This window comes from Rana temporaria, chromosome 12 (assembly GCF_905171775.1).
Source record: "Rana temporaria chromosome 12, aRanTem1.1, whole genome shotgun sequence".
NCBI lineage: Eukaryota > Metazoa > Chordata > Amphibia > Anura > Ranidae > Rana > Rana temporaria.
In genome coordinates, this window is record NC_053500.1 from 59,519,682 (window position 1) to 59,536,152 (window position 16,471).

The 16,471-nt window shown below is 39.4% G+C and overlaps 1 protein-coding gene across 1 annotated transcript in view; it reads left to right on the top strand.

Moving 5' to 3' along the window:
• CBX8 (chromobox 8) overlaps positions 1 to 16,471 on the top strand; it is a 139,140-nt gene that overhangs the window by 68,367 nt on the left and 54,302 nt on the right. The window lies entirely within an intron of this gene.

Sequence of the window (16,471 nt, forward strand, 5' to 3'; positions counted from 1 at the left end):
AACTGGAACATGTAGCTAGCCAAGTGGAAGACCATAGCTTGGACTCTCACATCCCAACCACGGGTGAAATGGCTGCCATGTTAAAGGGATTAGAGAACGTTATAAGAGAGGAAATCAGTACTTTAAGAACGGACTTATTCCATATGCTGGAACGGGTAGAGGAAGCTGAGAAAAAAATAGAAAAACAGGACCTGGATCTAAATGAATTGAAAATTCAACACCTGACTATGAAACAAAACCAGAGATGGCTGCAATATCGTCTCGAAGATCAAGAGAACCGCAATAGAAGGCAAAACCTAAGACCACGATCTGTCAAGGAGGAGAAGGGCGAAGACCTGAGGAAAATTATCAATGATTTGTTCCTCCCCCTCCTTGACAATGCCTCGGAAGGACCCCTCAAAATAGAATGGGATTGGGATTATGGCTCCCAGGGAATCGCCTGAAAAGTCCCGTGTGTTAAAGGAGGTGACTTAGTTATTGGAAATGACAGAAGTAAAATTTTTATCCTATAATGTAAAGGGATTAAATTCAGCAGGTAAAAGATTGAAGGTCTTAGCAGAGATTGAACAACTTAGAGCGGACGTAGTGTTTATTCAGGAATCTCACTTGACCATAGACGCTAATATCAAGCTTTACTCCCCGGCGTACCCTATTTGGTTCTACGGCGACTCCATCTCAAAACGCGCAAGGGGAGTGGCAATTGGGTTTACAAGAGGGTTTGGGTTTACTCTGGAGGCGAGGATGACTGACCCAGAAGGGAGATTCTTGTTCCTTTAAAATAAGGATTGAAAACATTATTTACACTTTAGCTAACATCTACACCCTAAACGTACACCCAACCCAATATCTAAATAAAATTCTGGGAAAATTGAACAATTTCGCCGAGGGATATATAATCCTGATGGGCGATTTAAATTTTGTCTTGAACCCAACAGAAGATAGCACGTTTCGTGGGAGGGAGACAAAAAATGTGCATCTACAGAGAATTAAACATAAGCTCCATGATTGTCAACTAGTGGATGTCTGGCGGATTAACCATCCAAATGAACATGACTACACATTCTTCTCCCCTCCCCACGGAACGTACTCCAGGATCGACTACATCCTGGCGGACCACAGGCTGATTGACTCTATTACGGAGACGGAAATTGGAATTATGACTGTATCAGACCATGCCCCTGTCTCTATGAAAATTTTATTAGCTACACAAAGGAGACAGCGGCCGACGTGGCGCCTGGATGATAGCCTGATCCACGATGAAGGAGGGGGAAGTAGGGTGGAGGCAGAATTAAAACAATTCTTTCTCACGAATGACACAGAGGGGATTTCCAGCGTAAACCCTGTGGGAGACGCACAAAGCTTATATCAGAGGGATTCTAATTGCTGAGGGCGCTAAAAAAAAAAAAGAGAGAAAAAGCAAAGCTAACACCCTGAGGAAAGACCTAGAGACTCTAGAACGCGAACACAAAGCGCTGAGATCAAAAGGGACCTACCATAATTTAATTCTAAAAAGAGACGCACTCAAGGAGATCATGGAACAGGAAGCAAGGTATAAATGTATATTACTTAACTAGTTAATTAAAAATCAGTTTGGTGATATTAGGAATCTATAGTAATATAGGGTCATCTGGGGTTCTCACTCTTTTTTTTCTTTCTCTTTTTTTTTTGTTGTTTGTATTTTTCTGTTTTTCTGTTTATTGGGGTAGGATCATCCACACTGCACTTACTTTGCAGAAGCAAAGAATGTAAAAGATTGAAGGAATGTATAGACAGCATACAGTAGGCAGAATGTATAAGAATGAAGGTATTTAAAGGGAATAAGGTGAGTGCAGTGTGGGAAAGGGGTGAATAGACCTACGGTAAAATAAGACTAGCTAGTGTGCACGCGGGTAAACACGGGGGGGGGGCTCCGGAGGCGCCCCACGCTCTGTACTGCATATACACTCTCCCCACCTATAACGCCTCTCCTCCAGGAGGAGGTAAGCCAGAGGCGTTCAAAAAGAAAGGGTGTTTTTTTTCCCCCTCTATCATTTTTCCTTTTTCATACCAGGGGCGCCGTAGATTGATACGAGGCCAGCCGGGTGGTGAAGGGAGGAAAGGGGGGGAAAAATACTACTCGGGAACTGGGACGAGTGACCAGCCTCCGAGGTACGGGGAGGGGTTATCTTCTTTTTTCTCTCTTTCCCGTTCTCTCTCCTCCCTCTCTCGCCATCTCTCTTTTCCCGTTTCCCCGGGCCCCCCCCTCTCTGATCCCATTTTTTGGGACGTCTGGGTCTCACGGGAAGCCCCGGGGGACCCTTAATACGCCTCCTCTCATCAGAGGAGTTAGTAGATCAACGGGTGGGGGAGAGGGGAGGGAGAGAGGATAAAATGGATACAGTCAACTTTACGTCCTATAATGTAAAGGGCCTAAATAGTCCAGAAAAACGTAACAAACTAATGGCTGAACTCGGCAGAATTAAAGCACAGGTAATCTTCCTGCAAGAAACACACTTTAGAAATGATAAAATCCCAAAATTAGGAAATTATAGGTATCCAATTGTATATCATGGGGCCTCTCAGACATCTAAAGCGAACGGAGTAGCAATTATGTTCTCAAAACAAATGTCCTGGAAAGAATCCGAGGTAATAAAGGATGAGGCAGGACGGATGTTAATAGTAAAGGGGTGGTTAGGGGACCAAAAGATTACCCTTGTAAATCTATACTTACCCAATGAGGATCCCATATCTGCCCTAGTTAGATATCTGGAAATAGTCCAACAAAAAAAAAAGGGGGTCCTAATTGTAGGAGGAGATCTGAATATAGCCTTAGAACCGGCACTGGATGTTTCAAAGGGGGTATCTCATTTATCCAGCAGAAAACTACGAAAAGCAAAACGCATGTTAAAGGAGTTACAACTGATAGATAGCTGGAGGATCCTGCATGTTCAGGAAAAAGACTACAGCTTTTTCTCTGCCAAACACAAGACATATACGAGAATTGATTATGTCTTGGTTGATCAGAATATTCTTTTGCGTCTGCGAGATGCATCACTGGGATCGTTTACCATATCCGATCATGCACCCACTAATTGTAGCATAGAATGGGGGGAGAGGAGTCCACACGAATGGAACTGGAAAATAAATGAGACCCTCTTGAAAGACCCAGAGTACGAGAAGCAGCTAACACGGGAATTAGAGATATTTTTTTTTTCAATCAATGATTCGGGTGAAACGAAGCCAATGTATATATGGGAGGCTCATAAGTGCTACTTGAGAGGGGTACTCATATCGTTGGGGGCACACAGAAAACGCTCTCTGGGTGCTAAACTGGACAATCTGCTGGGAGAGATTCGAATGCTGGAAACAGCGCATAAAAAAGCTCAGACGCAGCGGCTCGAGGAGCAGCTGACGGGCTTACGAGAAAAATTGAATCTTATGTTAACAGACAAGGCGAAAGCTAAACTGAGTCGTTGTAAAAGAGCCTATTATGAATACGGGAATAAACCCAGCAGACTGTTGGCTAACGCACTCAGGGAAACGAGAACCCGGAATCAGATTGAAAAAATTAAGACCCAAGGAGATGTGATGGTTAGCTCTACGCAGCAAATAGCAGAAACATTTAGAGATTATTACTCAAATTTGTATCAACTAGAGAGACAATCACGAGGGCAAAAATTCACGACAGAGAAGAAAGGATAAAAGAATATTTAAGGGCCTCAGGGATGCCTAGAATATCGACTGAAGATGCAGAGAAAATAGATAGCCCTATCACAGTAGAAGAGTTTTGCGGTGCCCTTAGATCACTGAAACCGGGTAAGGCCCCGGGCCTCGATGGGTATACACTACGTTATTACAAAATCTTTTCAGAAAAGCTAGCGCCTAAATTTGTTGCTGCGTTTAACTCGATACGGGAGGGACAGAAGATGTTGGCAGAAACTTTAATGGCCGAAATAACAGTAATTCCGAAGGAGGGGAAGGACCCTGCTCAATGTGCGAGCTATCGCCCAATATCTCTTCTAAACGTAGATCTAAAAATCTTTGCGAGGATATTGGCCGATAGACTATTGACACACATTCCTATGTTGATACATGCAGACCAGGTTGGGTTCACTCCGGGCCGAGAAGGTCGAGAAAATACTCAAAGAGTCTTAAGTACAATACATCTATCTCGGCAACGTAAACTGCCGCTAATATTGGTTTCCGCAGATGCGGAAAAAGCCTTTGATAGGGTGGAATGGGGGTTTTTAAAAGCTGTACTACAACACATAGGACTAGGGAGGGGGTTACAGAACTGGATTACAAGTCTTTATTCTTGCCCGACAGCAAGAGTAAAGATAAATGGGATAAAATCTGACTCTTTTCCCATCCAGAATGGAACTCGACAGGGATGTCCCCTCTCCCCTATTATATTTATCCTCTCCCTGAAACCATTTCTGAGAATAGTCAGAGCAAACACAGATATAAGGGGTATCCAAGATAAGGGGGACGAGTATAAAGTGGCAGCATATGCCGATGATCTATTGTTCACAATAACTTCCCCAACAACATCGCTACCATGTCTATTTGCAGAAATAAAAAGATATGGGGAAATATCAAATTTCAAAGTGAATTATAACAAGTCGGAGGCTATGGGAGTGGAGGTAGACAGTCGGAAGCAGCAGCAACTGATAGCTAATTTCTCTCTAAGATGGACAGACTCCCACGTAGAATATCTGGGGACTAAGATACCTAAAAAAAAAAAAATATTAAGCTTTTAGACACTTTTTTTTAACATTGAAGTCAATGAGAACATCCTTTTTCCCGCTCCAAATCACACGTCCTGCCAAAAGTTTCAGCTCCTTCATACTTTCACTTACAGACACCAAACAAACTTTGAAGCGGTCACAAAATATTCAGCTATCCGGCTATGACTTTTCAGATTGATATCTTTTACGTTTTTTGTGAAAACGCAATTTACGTTTAGTGATTTTTTTTCAGAAAATGTTATCGGTTATAATGTAATCCTATGGAGCAGGTTTAGAGTGTGTCATGTGACCTTTAGAGTGGAGATCATCCACAAAAAAATTATCTTTAAAAAAAGGGGAAACAAATTGCTCTCACGCCTACAAGATCTACTTGTCATACACAATTTATATATCAAAACGTAGGTATTGTTGTCTGGTTTCAGGCAATGTGATCATTTTTGCGATGGGCATTTGACTTTTAGTTCCAGGAGCTTCTAAAGGACAAGCGCCTCAAACTCCCTCCCATTGACCGTCATGTTAAAAAGTCTAAAAAATGTTTCTGCAAAACACACAAAGACGCTCTTTTCTAAATCGCTGACATGGCCACATTTTTAAGTTTATCAACATAAATTTCATATCGATGTGTTCACAAGGGCCGTGTCTTTCAAACGGTGAAGTCGCTGTATCAATCGCATGTACGGTTGTGGATTTATTAAGTTTTGTTTAAAGGCTTAATTCATGTATTTGGTCTGTGAATTAAAAGCGTTTGTAATGGTAATTCTTTCCATAAATAGCTTTCCTTACCTCAGTGCAATATTCCTCCTCACTGACCTGGGGGAGGGGGAGAAAACCTCTTGAGGGGGGAGGGGCGACCAGGAAGTCAGGATACTCTCTACTTTGCAGATAGAGAAAGGAGCTGTGTGTCCTAAAGATAGCGTAGTGGTTATGGTGAATGGCTTTGGTGCGGGCTCAGCAATTCAGCATTCCCACTCGCATTTTCCTCAGGGAATGCATTTTCTAGTTAGTGGGAATGCTTTAATAAGCATTCCCAGTATTGATATTCGTTTTTTTATTAGTGGGAATGCTTTAATAAGCATTCCCAGTATTGATATTCGTTTTTTATTATTCTTAATTAGTGGGAATGCTTTAATAAGCATTCCCAGTATTGATATTCGTTTTTTATTAGTGGGAATGCTTTAATAAGCATTCCCAGTATTGATATTCGTTTTTTATTATTCGTGGGAATGCTTTAATAAGCATTCCCAGTATTGATATTCGTTTTTTATTATTCTTCTTCTTAATTAGTGGGAATGCTTTAATAAGCATTCCCAGTATTGATATTCGTTTTTTATTAGTGGGAATGCTTTAATAAGCATTCCCAGTATTGATATTCGTTTTTTATTATTAGTGGGAATGCTTTAATAAGCATTCCCAGTATTGATATTCGTTTTTTATTATTCTTCTTAATTTTAATTTTATTCCGTACGTTTTTTGGCTCTGCGTAACTCCTGCATACTTTCAGCTATTGAGACCATTCAACTTTTAAAATGTTCATCTCGTTCAGCTAACGATGGGACTTCTTCAAGTTTTTTTGTACTATTTATACTTTTTAAAATATTAAGCTTTTAGACACTTTTTTTAACATTGAAGTCAATGAGAACATCCTTTTTCCTGCTTCAAAGCACACGTTCTGCCAAAAGTTTCAGCTTCTTCATACTTTCACTTACAGACACCAAACAAACTTTAAAGCGGTCACAAAATATTCAGCTATCCAAACATGACTTTTTAGATTGATATCTTTTACGGTTTTTGTGAAAACGCAATTTACGTTTAGCGATTTTTTCAGAAAATGGAATCGGTTATAATGTAACCCTATGGAAGGGATTTAGAGTGTGTCATGTGACCTTTACAGTGGAGATCTTTGAAAACAAAAATTATCTTTAAAAAAAGGGCGAACAAATTGCTCTCACGCCCACAAGATCTACTTGTCATACACAATTTATATATCAAAACGTAGGTATGCTTGTCTGGTTTCAGGCAATGTGATCAGTTTTGTGATACGTATTTTAGTTTTAGTTCCAGGAGCTTCTAAAGGACAAGAGCGACAAAACCACTCTCATTGACCGTCATGTTAAAAATTTTAAAAATGTTCCTGCAAAACACACAAAGACGCTCTTTTCTAAATCGCTGGCATGGCCACAATTTTAAGTTTATCAACATAAATTTCATATCGATGCGTTCACAAGGGCCGTGTCTTTCAAACGGTGAAGTCGCTGTATCGATCGCATGTACGGTTGTGGATTTATTACGTTTTGTTTGAAGGCGTAATTCATGTATTGGTCTGTGAATTAAAAGGCGTTTGTAATGGAATTTCTTTCCATAAATAGCTTTCTACCTCAGTGCAATATTCCTCCTCACTGACCTGGGGGGAGGGGAAACCTCTTGAGGGGGAGGGGCGACCAGGAAGTCAGCATACTCTCTACTTTGCAGATAGAGAAAGGAGCTGTGTGTCCTAAAGATAGTGTAGTGGTTATGGTGATGAGGAAGAATCAGGGTTATCCATACTACCGGAAGATTTCAAAATGGCTATGGGTGCAATCAAAATCAGACTACATGATGCTCACCTCTCAGCTTCGATCCCAACAGGAAGAACAAAAACCCTGCTGGTTCTTTTATTTAAAACACAGAGAAAATATCACACAACACACCCATCAATCCCTCCCCATCACCCTTGTGAGTCTTTTATTGGCCAGTTCATAGAAGGGTGGTTTCTCCTCACAAGTCCATTTCATCTCTTCCAAAAGTCACACAGGCTCCTTCTGGGGTCTGTAAAACACAGGATGTGGGGGATGGGCAGAACTTCCTATAGAAAAATTCCACAATTGCTTCTCCAATATGAAACATCCAGGAAAGGCTTAGAGTGGAAGAGGATTACATCTGTTCTTAACATGTCCTTGTATGGTCAACCTTAAGTTCCAAGATGTACTTATAACTTTAAAACACCTATCTCTTCATTTCATTCCTGATATGACAAAATCTTCATCAAGGAAAATAAGCAGTATACTAAAGAAATATTACCGAAATACACTTTAATATTTCTAATCATAACATAAAATTTTCATTTTAGTTTCACGTCTATCACAGCCCCCCCTTGAAATGAATATTTTATCACTTCATTCTCTTTGTTATTCTTAACAGACAAGGACAGTAATGGAGGACATGGTCAATATAACAAAACATTATCATAACCAATATAAACAGAAACAAAATTGCTATACCTATTTAAGTACAAATGTGTTATCACCCAAAATATTGTCCGCAGGTGACATTCTAAATGCCCCCCCTTGTTCACCTAATATCCTGTATAAGGCCATAATTTTATACAAAGTCATTTGTGAAGTGGCCTCTAGGTGTTCAGTAATATACTGGAATGCATCCTTGTTTATAGTTGACAAACCTCTATTGACCATAGCAACCAGAATTTATCCAATCTACATTTACATTACTAAGTTAAATTTCATAAAAGCATCCGTTCCCACCAAATTACTATATTTCCCTTCATTAGCATTTTAATTTTATATTGGGCTCTGTCCTAAATATTTTATTTCCTAAAGAAACTTTATTACATTACACTAGTTTTCAGGACTGATCATGCAGCATGAATATTCTTGTTGCATGTCTGTTTAAACAAACATAGCAGCCTTTGGTTCAGTCTTAAAGATTCACTGTATCTCATAGGGATCCTTCTACAAAACACAACTTCCCTCTCTGACTGAACACCTTCGTCACTCCAAAACCTGGAAGATGACCCTTTAATCCATAAATATGGCTGTATCATACCGCATCATCTATCCATATTTGTATTTTTATTTTTAAACTATTTTAACTGACTTTCTTAAGCTATGCAGATTAACACCATTATCATTCTCTTTAAAATGACACCCTCAAAGTAAGGTATTCTTCAAACCAAATGGTGCAAAAACCCACAGTTTAGTAACATATGAGAGAAAGAATGAGAGAGAAAGAAAGAAATAAAGAAAGAGCAAAAGAAAGAGTGCGAGAGAGAAAAAGAAAGAAAGGAAAAGAAAGAGAAAAATAATACTTTATTAATAAGGGCTTTCTTTCAGATCTTCTAATGATTGTGTACAAATTACCTTTTATCATTAAAGAAAGATTTACCCTATAATAGGCTTTGTAGTCTACTTAACATAAACTCTGATATTTATTTATTTTCCCCTTCAAACTAGGCAAAGTTGAGGATGTTTACACTGGGTGTCAGACCATGTAATCTGATCTCCAGCATCTTCTTAGGGAAAATCACTTAAACAAGCTCTTAAGAGGAAACATCTGTCCCCCCCCCCCCATGCTTGGAGCAGATTGTACAAGTTTTAGACCATATACAATCCAATCGAATTGCATCGTTTTTCTCATTTTTAACTCTTTTTCAAAAAATGTAAAACATATTTGGTTTGTACATCTGCCAAAAATCATGTACATCACATTATACAACGACATTTCCCAACTATAATAACGAAAAAAAATCGCTTAGAGGACAAATCTCATGAAATCCACTGACCAGTCCCTGCGCAAGAACCGACCATTGTTTTCTACTGATAAAGTCACTCATAATTACTCACAATCTATATTTTATCAGAAATGTCATTTTATAATAACTTTTAACACTTGTTTATTTTTTAATTTTATTTTTACAATTTTTATAATAATATTTTTTATATAAAGTTTTTAGATTGAACATAACTTTCATATTTTAATATTTTTCCTGGGGAACCTTATAATAAACCAAACCCAAGTTTAGAATCTGTTGTAAACATTGCTCAAACCTCAACTTATTAATTCTTACAACCAGATAGAATGTAGAATTTCAGTTAAACATAAAATACCATGTTGTTTACCATTTACTGAATTGTATACAATTCTTCACACAATCTCAATCAACAATTTTCCCATTAAACCTTTGTTCTAATCCCATGCATGTTTTGACATGTCATAATACATTTTCAGTTGTTGGGGTAAACATATTCATAAACATTTACAGGCAGAATTAAACTTAATTATCTCATTAGAGAACTTCTTTACACTCTGACATTAATTAACTAATTACCCCATATAACCGGGACCCCCCTTTGAGATATTCCAACCCACAAACCCCAGTGGTCACAATCCCATGTATTTGAAAAAAGATATATAATTTCATTCAGATTTGTGGGCACAGTCCATCATATCACTCATCTCCAGAGAATATTTTCGAAGGAACCTTTTAATCATCACCCAGGGGATATTGGTAATTATCGGTACCTACATCAGAAATGTGAGAAAAAACTTGTACACGAATATTAGTTACCTATTTTCAAAAGCGGTCACATAATCATAGCTCATAACAATCTAATCTAGAGACTGTCTCAAACAAGATTTCAGAAAGGGATAATGTATTGAATGCTCCCCCCTTGGGGCCACTTACCCACTTAACCCTGAGGATGGCATGGCACAGCATGTGGAATAAAACCATTTAAATGTACTATGTAAAATGTTCTACTGTTCCAATGTGATACCCAGAATCTCCTCATCCCTCATTTGTGACTTGTGAACACAGCTTCTGTAGTCATGAACGCCAGGATTTACACACTCTCTTTACCGCTTTTGGGCACCCCATGAGGTCAAGGCATTGAGGTCGGGGCACACAGGACAGCATATGAGCGGATTCTACCTTCAGGTAGGTCTGCCACTCCCATCTACATCATTCTCCTCCCTTGCGTGTCTGTCCAGCGAAGTGGCATTGTAGTTACCCCCCCCTGGACAGACTAAGGAGGGCATGAAGAAGAAGGCCCGTGGGCCGGAGGGCACAGATTCCAGTATGGGCAGCGGGCAGCGGGCAGGAGGCGAAACCATATGCGTTCAGAACGAGGCAAAGCCTTCAGCAGGGAAGAGCATCCGGGCAGGCCCATGCTTCCTCCAGCGGGGCATACAGTTGGGCAGAACGTAAGGGGAAGGAAGGGGCACGGCCTCAAGCAGTCGGGCGGGGCCCATGCTTCCAGCAGGCATCGTGGGCAGAACATGAGGGAAATTAAGACAATAACAGGCCCTGGGTATCACATTACAACAACCAAACTGGAAAAAACCTCTATGCATCAAGTCAAAATACAGTGCATGGCATCGTCAGTGTAAGTGTAAGTGGGCAACCCAGATGGGACAGGTCCCCACAGAACACGCATTCAATCTATCCGATTAAAAGGATAAAAAAACGGGACGAAATAATTCACCTAAATTAATTCTCTGTAGAAGATTTTAACTGTAAAATAAAGACTTAACAATAGCTTATTATGTGCATCAAATGTCTGTTCCATATTTTTTAAACCTCAGGAGAAATATCCCATTATTTACTGATTACCGTTTATTAATTGCGACAAAGCAACTGAAATCGTAGACTCTAACGGACATAGACAGTGCAATATCCCAAGTCAACCTTTTGTTAAAAAAAAACTCTGTGTTACAAAAAAAACTGTCTCCTAGGTTGTCGTCCCTGGGGGGGGAGAGAGAGGGGGGCTATCCTCCAACTTGCAAATGTGGCAGAGCTCACGGCGGGCAGGATGCGGGGGTCCGGACCTCCCACATTCCTCACACACCCAGTTCTATCCCCCCACCAGGGAGGGGGCAGGAGTACATATTATATCAGGGAGGCATCCCAGAAGTATATATAAAAAAAACAGCAAAAATAACAATAAGCCCCATTGTACACATAGATTCGGATATAAAAATAGTCTGCGTTATCCCAAAAACCTCAAAGGTCTGTGAATCAAAAAGATACATCAGCAGCTGCTGAGAACACCAGACCCATGTGTTTTGTTTAAAAAAACTATTTCACTATGTTTTTCTGTTTTTCTGAAATCAATAAAGGCAAGTTACCATTATCTATCAAAGAAACAGAAACACAAAAAAAAACTGTCAGCTACACTCTCGACTGTTATCACACAGCCAGCTTACGCTGCAAAGGGGGGGGGGGAGGGGTGGAATGAAAGAGAAATCCTGCCCAGCAGGGAAAAAGTTAAAGGGGGGGGGTGGGGAGGGGCCATCACTGCCTGCGTTACTCCAGCAGAGAAATCATTTAAAGTGGGCTGCTAACAGCCCTCAGAACAAGAATGCATGTAAAAAAAACGCACGGACAGACAATAAAACAACACAAAACACACAAAATACACTGCTCTTTCAGCCCCTAATTCTTAACCCCTAACCCCAAAAATGTAACCACTAACCCCAAAAATGTAAAACCCTCAGTGCCCCCCCCAAAAGAAGGCAAAACGAACCCCAATCTTCTAATTTCGACTAGAGAGATTTGGTACACATATGGCACAAGCCATATGCATAGCAAACCCATAAAGATCCAACTTCCTTAGTGGCTATCTTTATTCCGTTTTGACTAAAGAGATTTGTTATACATATGGCACAAGCCATATGTATAGCAAACCCATAAAGATCCAACTTCCTTAGTGGCTATCTTTATTCCGTTTCGACTACCCAAGCCAAAAAACTCAGTCCGCTCGTCTTAGCGACTATCGAACCCCCAAATCCTCTTCTTTCAGACCAGACATATTGACATGTGCATACTACCTCACTAAGCCCGGGACAGACATGCACACATAAACATCTCCACCCCAAGACACGCTTACCATGCGTCACCGGCTCAGGACCCCTGAAAGAAAAATACTGTCCGCCACCGCCTACAGACATAGACCCCTGAAACAGTCACATTCAAACTAACACAACACTTAAACATAAAAACACAGGTATCAACCGGCAGACGGGACAAAGGGTTACAAGCGTTGCTCAAGAAATCTCGTCTTTGATTGGGTGAGGCGCAGCACGACCAAAAGAATGAAGTGCGTCTGCACGGAAGTAGACCGCTGCAAAAAAAACGCAGCCATGGAGGTGATCAGTCACCATCCGTACAGACGTACCCCACCACATCCCGGGGTGCTGCATCTTCCCAATAGAGCAAAACAAACGTTGGGCGCCAATTGATGAGGAAGAATCAGGGTTATCCATACTACCGGAAGATTTCAAAATGGCTATGGGTGCAATCAAAATCAGACTACATGATGCTCACCTCTCAGCTTCGATCCCAACAGGAAGAACAAAAACCCTGCTGGTTCTTTTATTTAAAACACAGAGAAAATATCACACAACACACCCATCAATCCCTCCCCATCACCCTTGTGAGTCTTTTATTGGCCAGTTCATAGAAGGGTGGTTTCTCCTCACAAGTCCATTTCATCTCTTCCAAAAGTCACACAGGCTCCTTCTGGGGTCTGTAAAACACAGGATGTGGGGGATGGGCAGAACTTCCTATAGAAAAATTCCACAATTGCTTCTCCAATATGAAACATCCAGGAAAGGCTTAGAGTGGAAGAGGATTACATCTGTTCTTAACATGTCCTTGTATGGTCAACCTTAAGTTCCAAGATGTACTTATAACTTTAAAACACCTATCTCTTCATTTCATTCCTGATATGACAAAATCTTCATCAAGGAAAATAAGCAGTATACTAAAGAAATATTACCGAAATACACTTTAATATTTCTAATCATAACATAAAATTTTCATTTTAGTTTCACGTCTATCACAATGGTGAATGGCTTTGGTGCGGGCTCAGCTATTCAGCATTCCCACTCGCATTTTCCTCAGGAAATGCATTTTCTAGTTCTTAATTTTAATTTTAATTTTATTATTCCGTACGTTTTTTGGCTCTGCGTAACTTCTGCATACTTTCAGCTATTGAGACCATTCAACTTTTAAAATGTTCATCTCGTTCAGCTAACGATGGGACTTCAAGTTTTTTTGTACTATTTATACTTTTTAAAATATTAAGCTTTTAGACACTTTTTTTTAACATTGAAGTCAATGAGAACATCCTTTTTCTTGCTTCAAAACACACGTTCTGCCAAAAGTTTCAGCTCCTTCATACTTTCACTTACAGACACCAAACAAACTTTAAAGCGGTCACAAAATATTCAGCTATCCAAACATGACTTTTCAGATTGATATCTTTTACGGTTTTTGTGAAAACGCAATTTACGTTTAGCGATTTTTTCAGAAAATGGAATCGGTTATAATGTAACCCTATGGAAGGGATTTAGAGTGTGTCATGTGACCTTTACAGTGGAGATCTTTGAAAACAAAAATTATCTTTAAAAAAGGGCGAACAAATTGCTCTCACGCCCACAAGATCTACTTGTCATTCACAATTTATATATCAAAACGTAGGTATGCTTGTCTGGTTTCAGGCAATGTGATCAGTTTTGTGATACGTATTTTAGTTTTAGTTCCAGGAGCTTCTAAAGGACAAGAGCGACAAAACCACTCTCATTGACCGTCATGTTAAAAATTTTAAAAATGTTCCTGCAAAACACACAAATACGCTCTTTTCTAAATCGCTGGCATGGCCACAATTTTAAGTTTATCAACATAAATTTCATATCGATGCGTTCACAAGGGCCGTGTCTTTCAAACGGTGAAGTCGCTGTATCGATCGCATGTACAGTTGTGGATTTATTAAGTTTTGTTTGAAGGCTTCGATAACTGATTTTGTGTGTGGATGAAAGCGTTTCTAATGGTATTTTGATTCCCTAAATAGCTTTCTTTACCTCAGTGCAGTCCTCCTCCCCCACCTCATGTGGAGAAAGCCTCTTGAGGGGGGAGGGGCGACCAGTCAAGTCAGGACACTCTATATTGCAGATAGAGAAAGGAGCTGTGTGATATTAGGCTTTATAAGTACTGAAGGAACACTGCTTGTATGTCCTAATGATAGTGTAGTGGTTATGGTGAATGGCTTTTGTGCGGGCTCAGCAATTCAGCTATTCAGCATTCCCACTCGCATTTTCCTCAGGAAATGCATTGTCTAGTTAGTGGGAATGCTTTAATAAGCATTCCCAGTATTGATATTCGTTTTTTATTATTCTTAATTAGTGGGAATGCTTTAATAAGCATTCCCAGTATTGATATTCGTTTTTTATTATTCTTAATTTTAATTTTAATTTTATTATTCCGTACGTTTTTTGGCTCTGCGTAACTTCTGCATACTTTCAGCTATTGAGACCATTCAACTTTTAAAATGTGCATCTCATTCAGCTAACGATGGGACTTCTTCAAGTTTTTTTGTACTATTTATACTTTTTAAAATATTAAGCTTTTAGACACTTTTTTTTAACATTGCAGTCAATGAGAACATCCTTTTTCCTGCTTCAAAACACACGTTCTGCCAAAAGTTTCAGCTCCTTCATACTTTCACTTACAGACACCAAACAAACTTTAAAGCGGTCACAAAATATTCAGCTATCCAAACATGACTTTTTAGATTGATATCTTTTACGGTTTTTGTGAAAACGCAATTTACGTTTAGTGATTTTTTTATCGGTTATAATGTAATCCTATGGAGCAGGTTTAGAGTGTGTCATGTGACCTTTAGAGTGGAGATCATCCACAAAAAATATTATCTTTAAAAAAAGGGGGAACAAATTGCTCTCACGCCCACAAGATCTACTTGTCATACACAATTTATATATCAAAACGTAGGTATTGTTGTCTGGTTTCAGGCAATGTGATCAGTTTTGTGATACGTATTTTAGTTTTAGTTCCTGGAGCTTCTAAAGGACAACAGCCTGAAATTATCTCTCAGACTCTCATGTTAAAAAATCTAAAAAATGTTCCTGCAAAACACACAGACGCTCTTTTCTAAATCGCAGACATGGCCACATTTTTAAGTTTATCAACATAAATTTCATATCGATGCGTTCACAAAAGCCTTGTGTTTCAAACGGTGTAGTCGCTGTATCGATCGCATGTACGGTTGTGGATTTATTAAGGTTTGTTTGAAGGCGTAATTCATGTATTTGGTCTGTGAATTAAAAGCGTTTGTAATGCTATTTCTTTCCATAAATAGCTTTCTACCTCAGTGCAATATTCCTCCTCACTGACCTGGGGGGGAGGGGGAGGGGCGACCAGGAAGTCAGGATACTCTCTACTTTGCAGATAGAGAAAGGAGCTGTGTGTCCTAAAGATAGTGTAGTGGTTATGGTGAATGGCTTTGGCGCGGGCTCAGCAATTCAGCATTCCCACGCATCGCATTTTCCTCAGGAAATGCATTGTCTAGTTTTAATTTTATTATTCCGTACGTTTTTTGGCTCTGCGTAACTTCTGCATACTTTCAGCTATTGAGACCATTCAACTATTAAAATGTTCGTCTCGTTCAGCTAACGATGGGACTTCTTCAAGTTTTTTTGTACTATTTATACTTTTTAAAATATTAAGCTTTTAGACACTTTTTTCTAACATTGAAGTCAATGAGAACATCCTTTTTACCGCTTCAAATCACACACGCTGCCAAAAGTTTCAGCTCCTTCATACTTTCACTTACAGACACCAAACAAACTTTAAAGCGGTCACAAAATATTCAGCTATCCAAACATGACTTTTCAGATTGATATCTTTTACGTTTTTTGTGAAAACGCAATTTACGTTTAGTGATTTTTTCAGAAAATGTAATCGGTTATAATGTAATCATATGGAGGGGATTTAGAGTGTGTCATGTGACCATTACAGCACAGATCATTGAAAAATAAAATTATCTTTAAAAAAAGGGGAAATAAATTGCTCTCACGCCCACAAGATCTACTTGTCATACACAATTTATATATCAAAACGTAGGTATGTTTGTCTGGTTTCAGGCAATGTTATCAGTTTTGTGATAGGCATT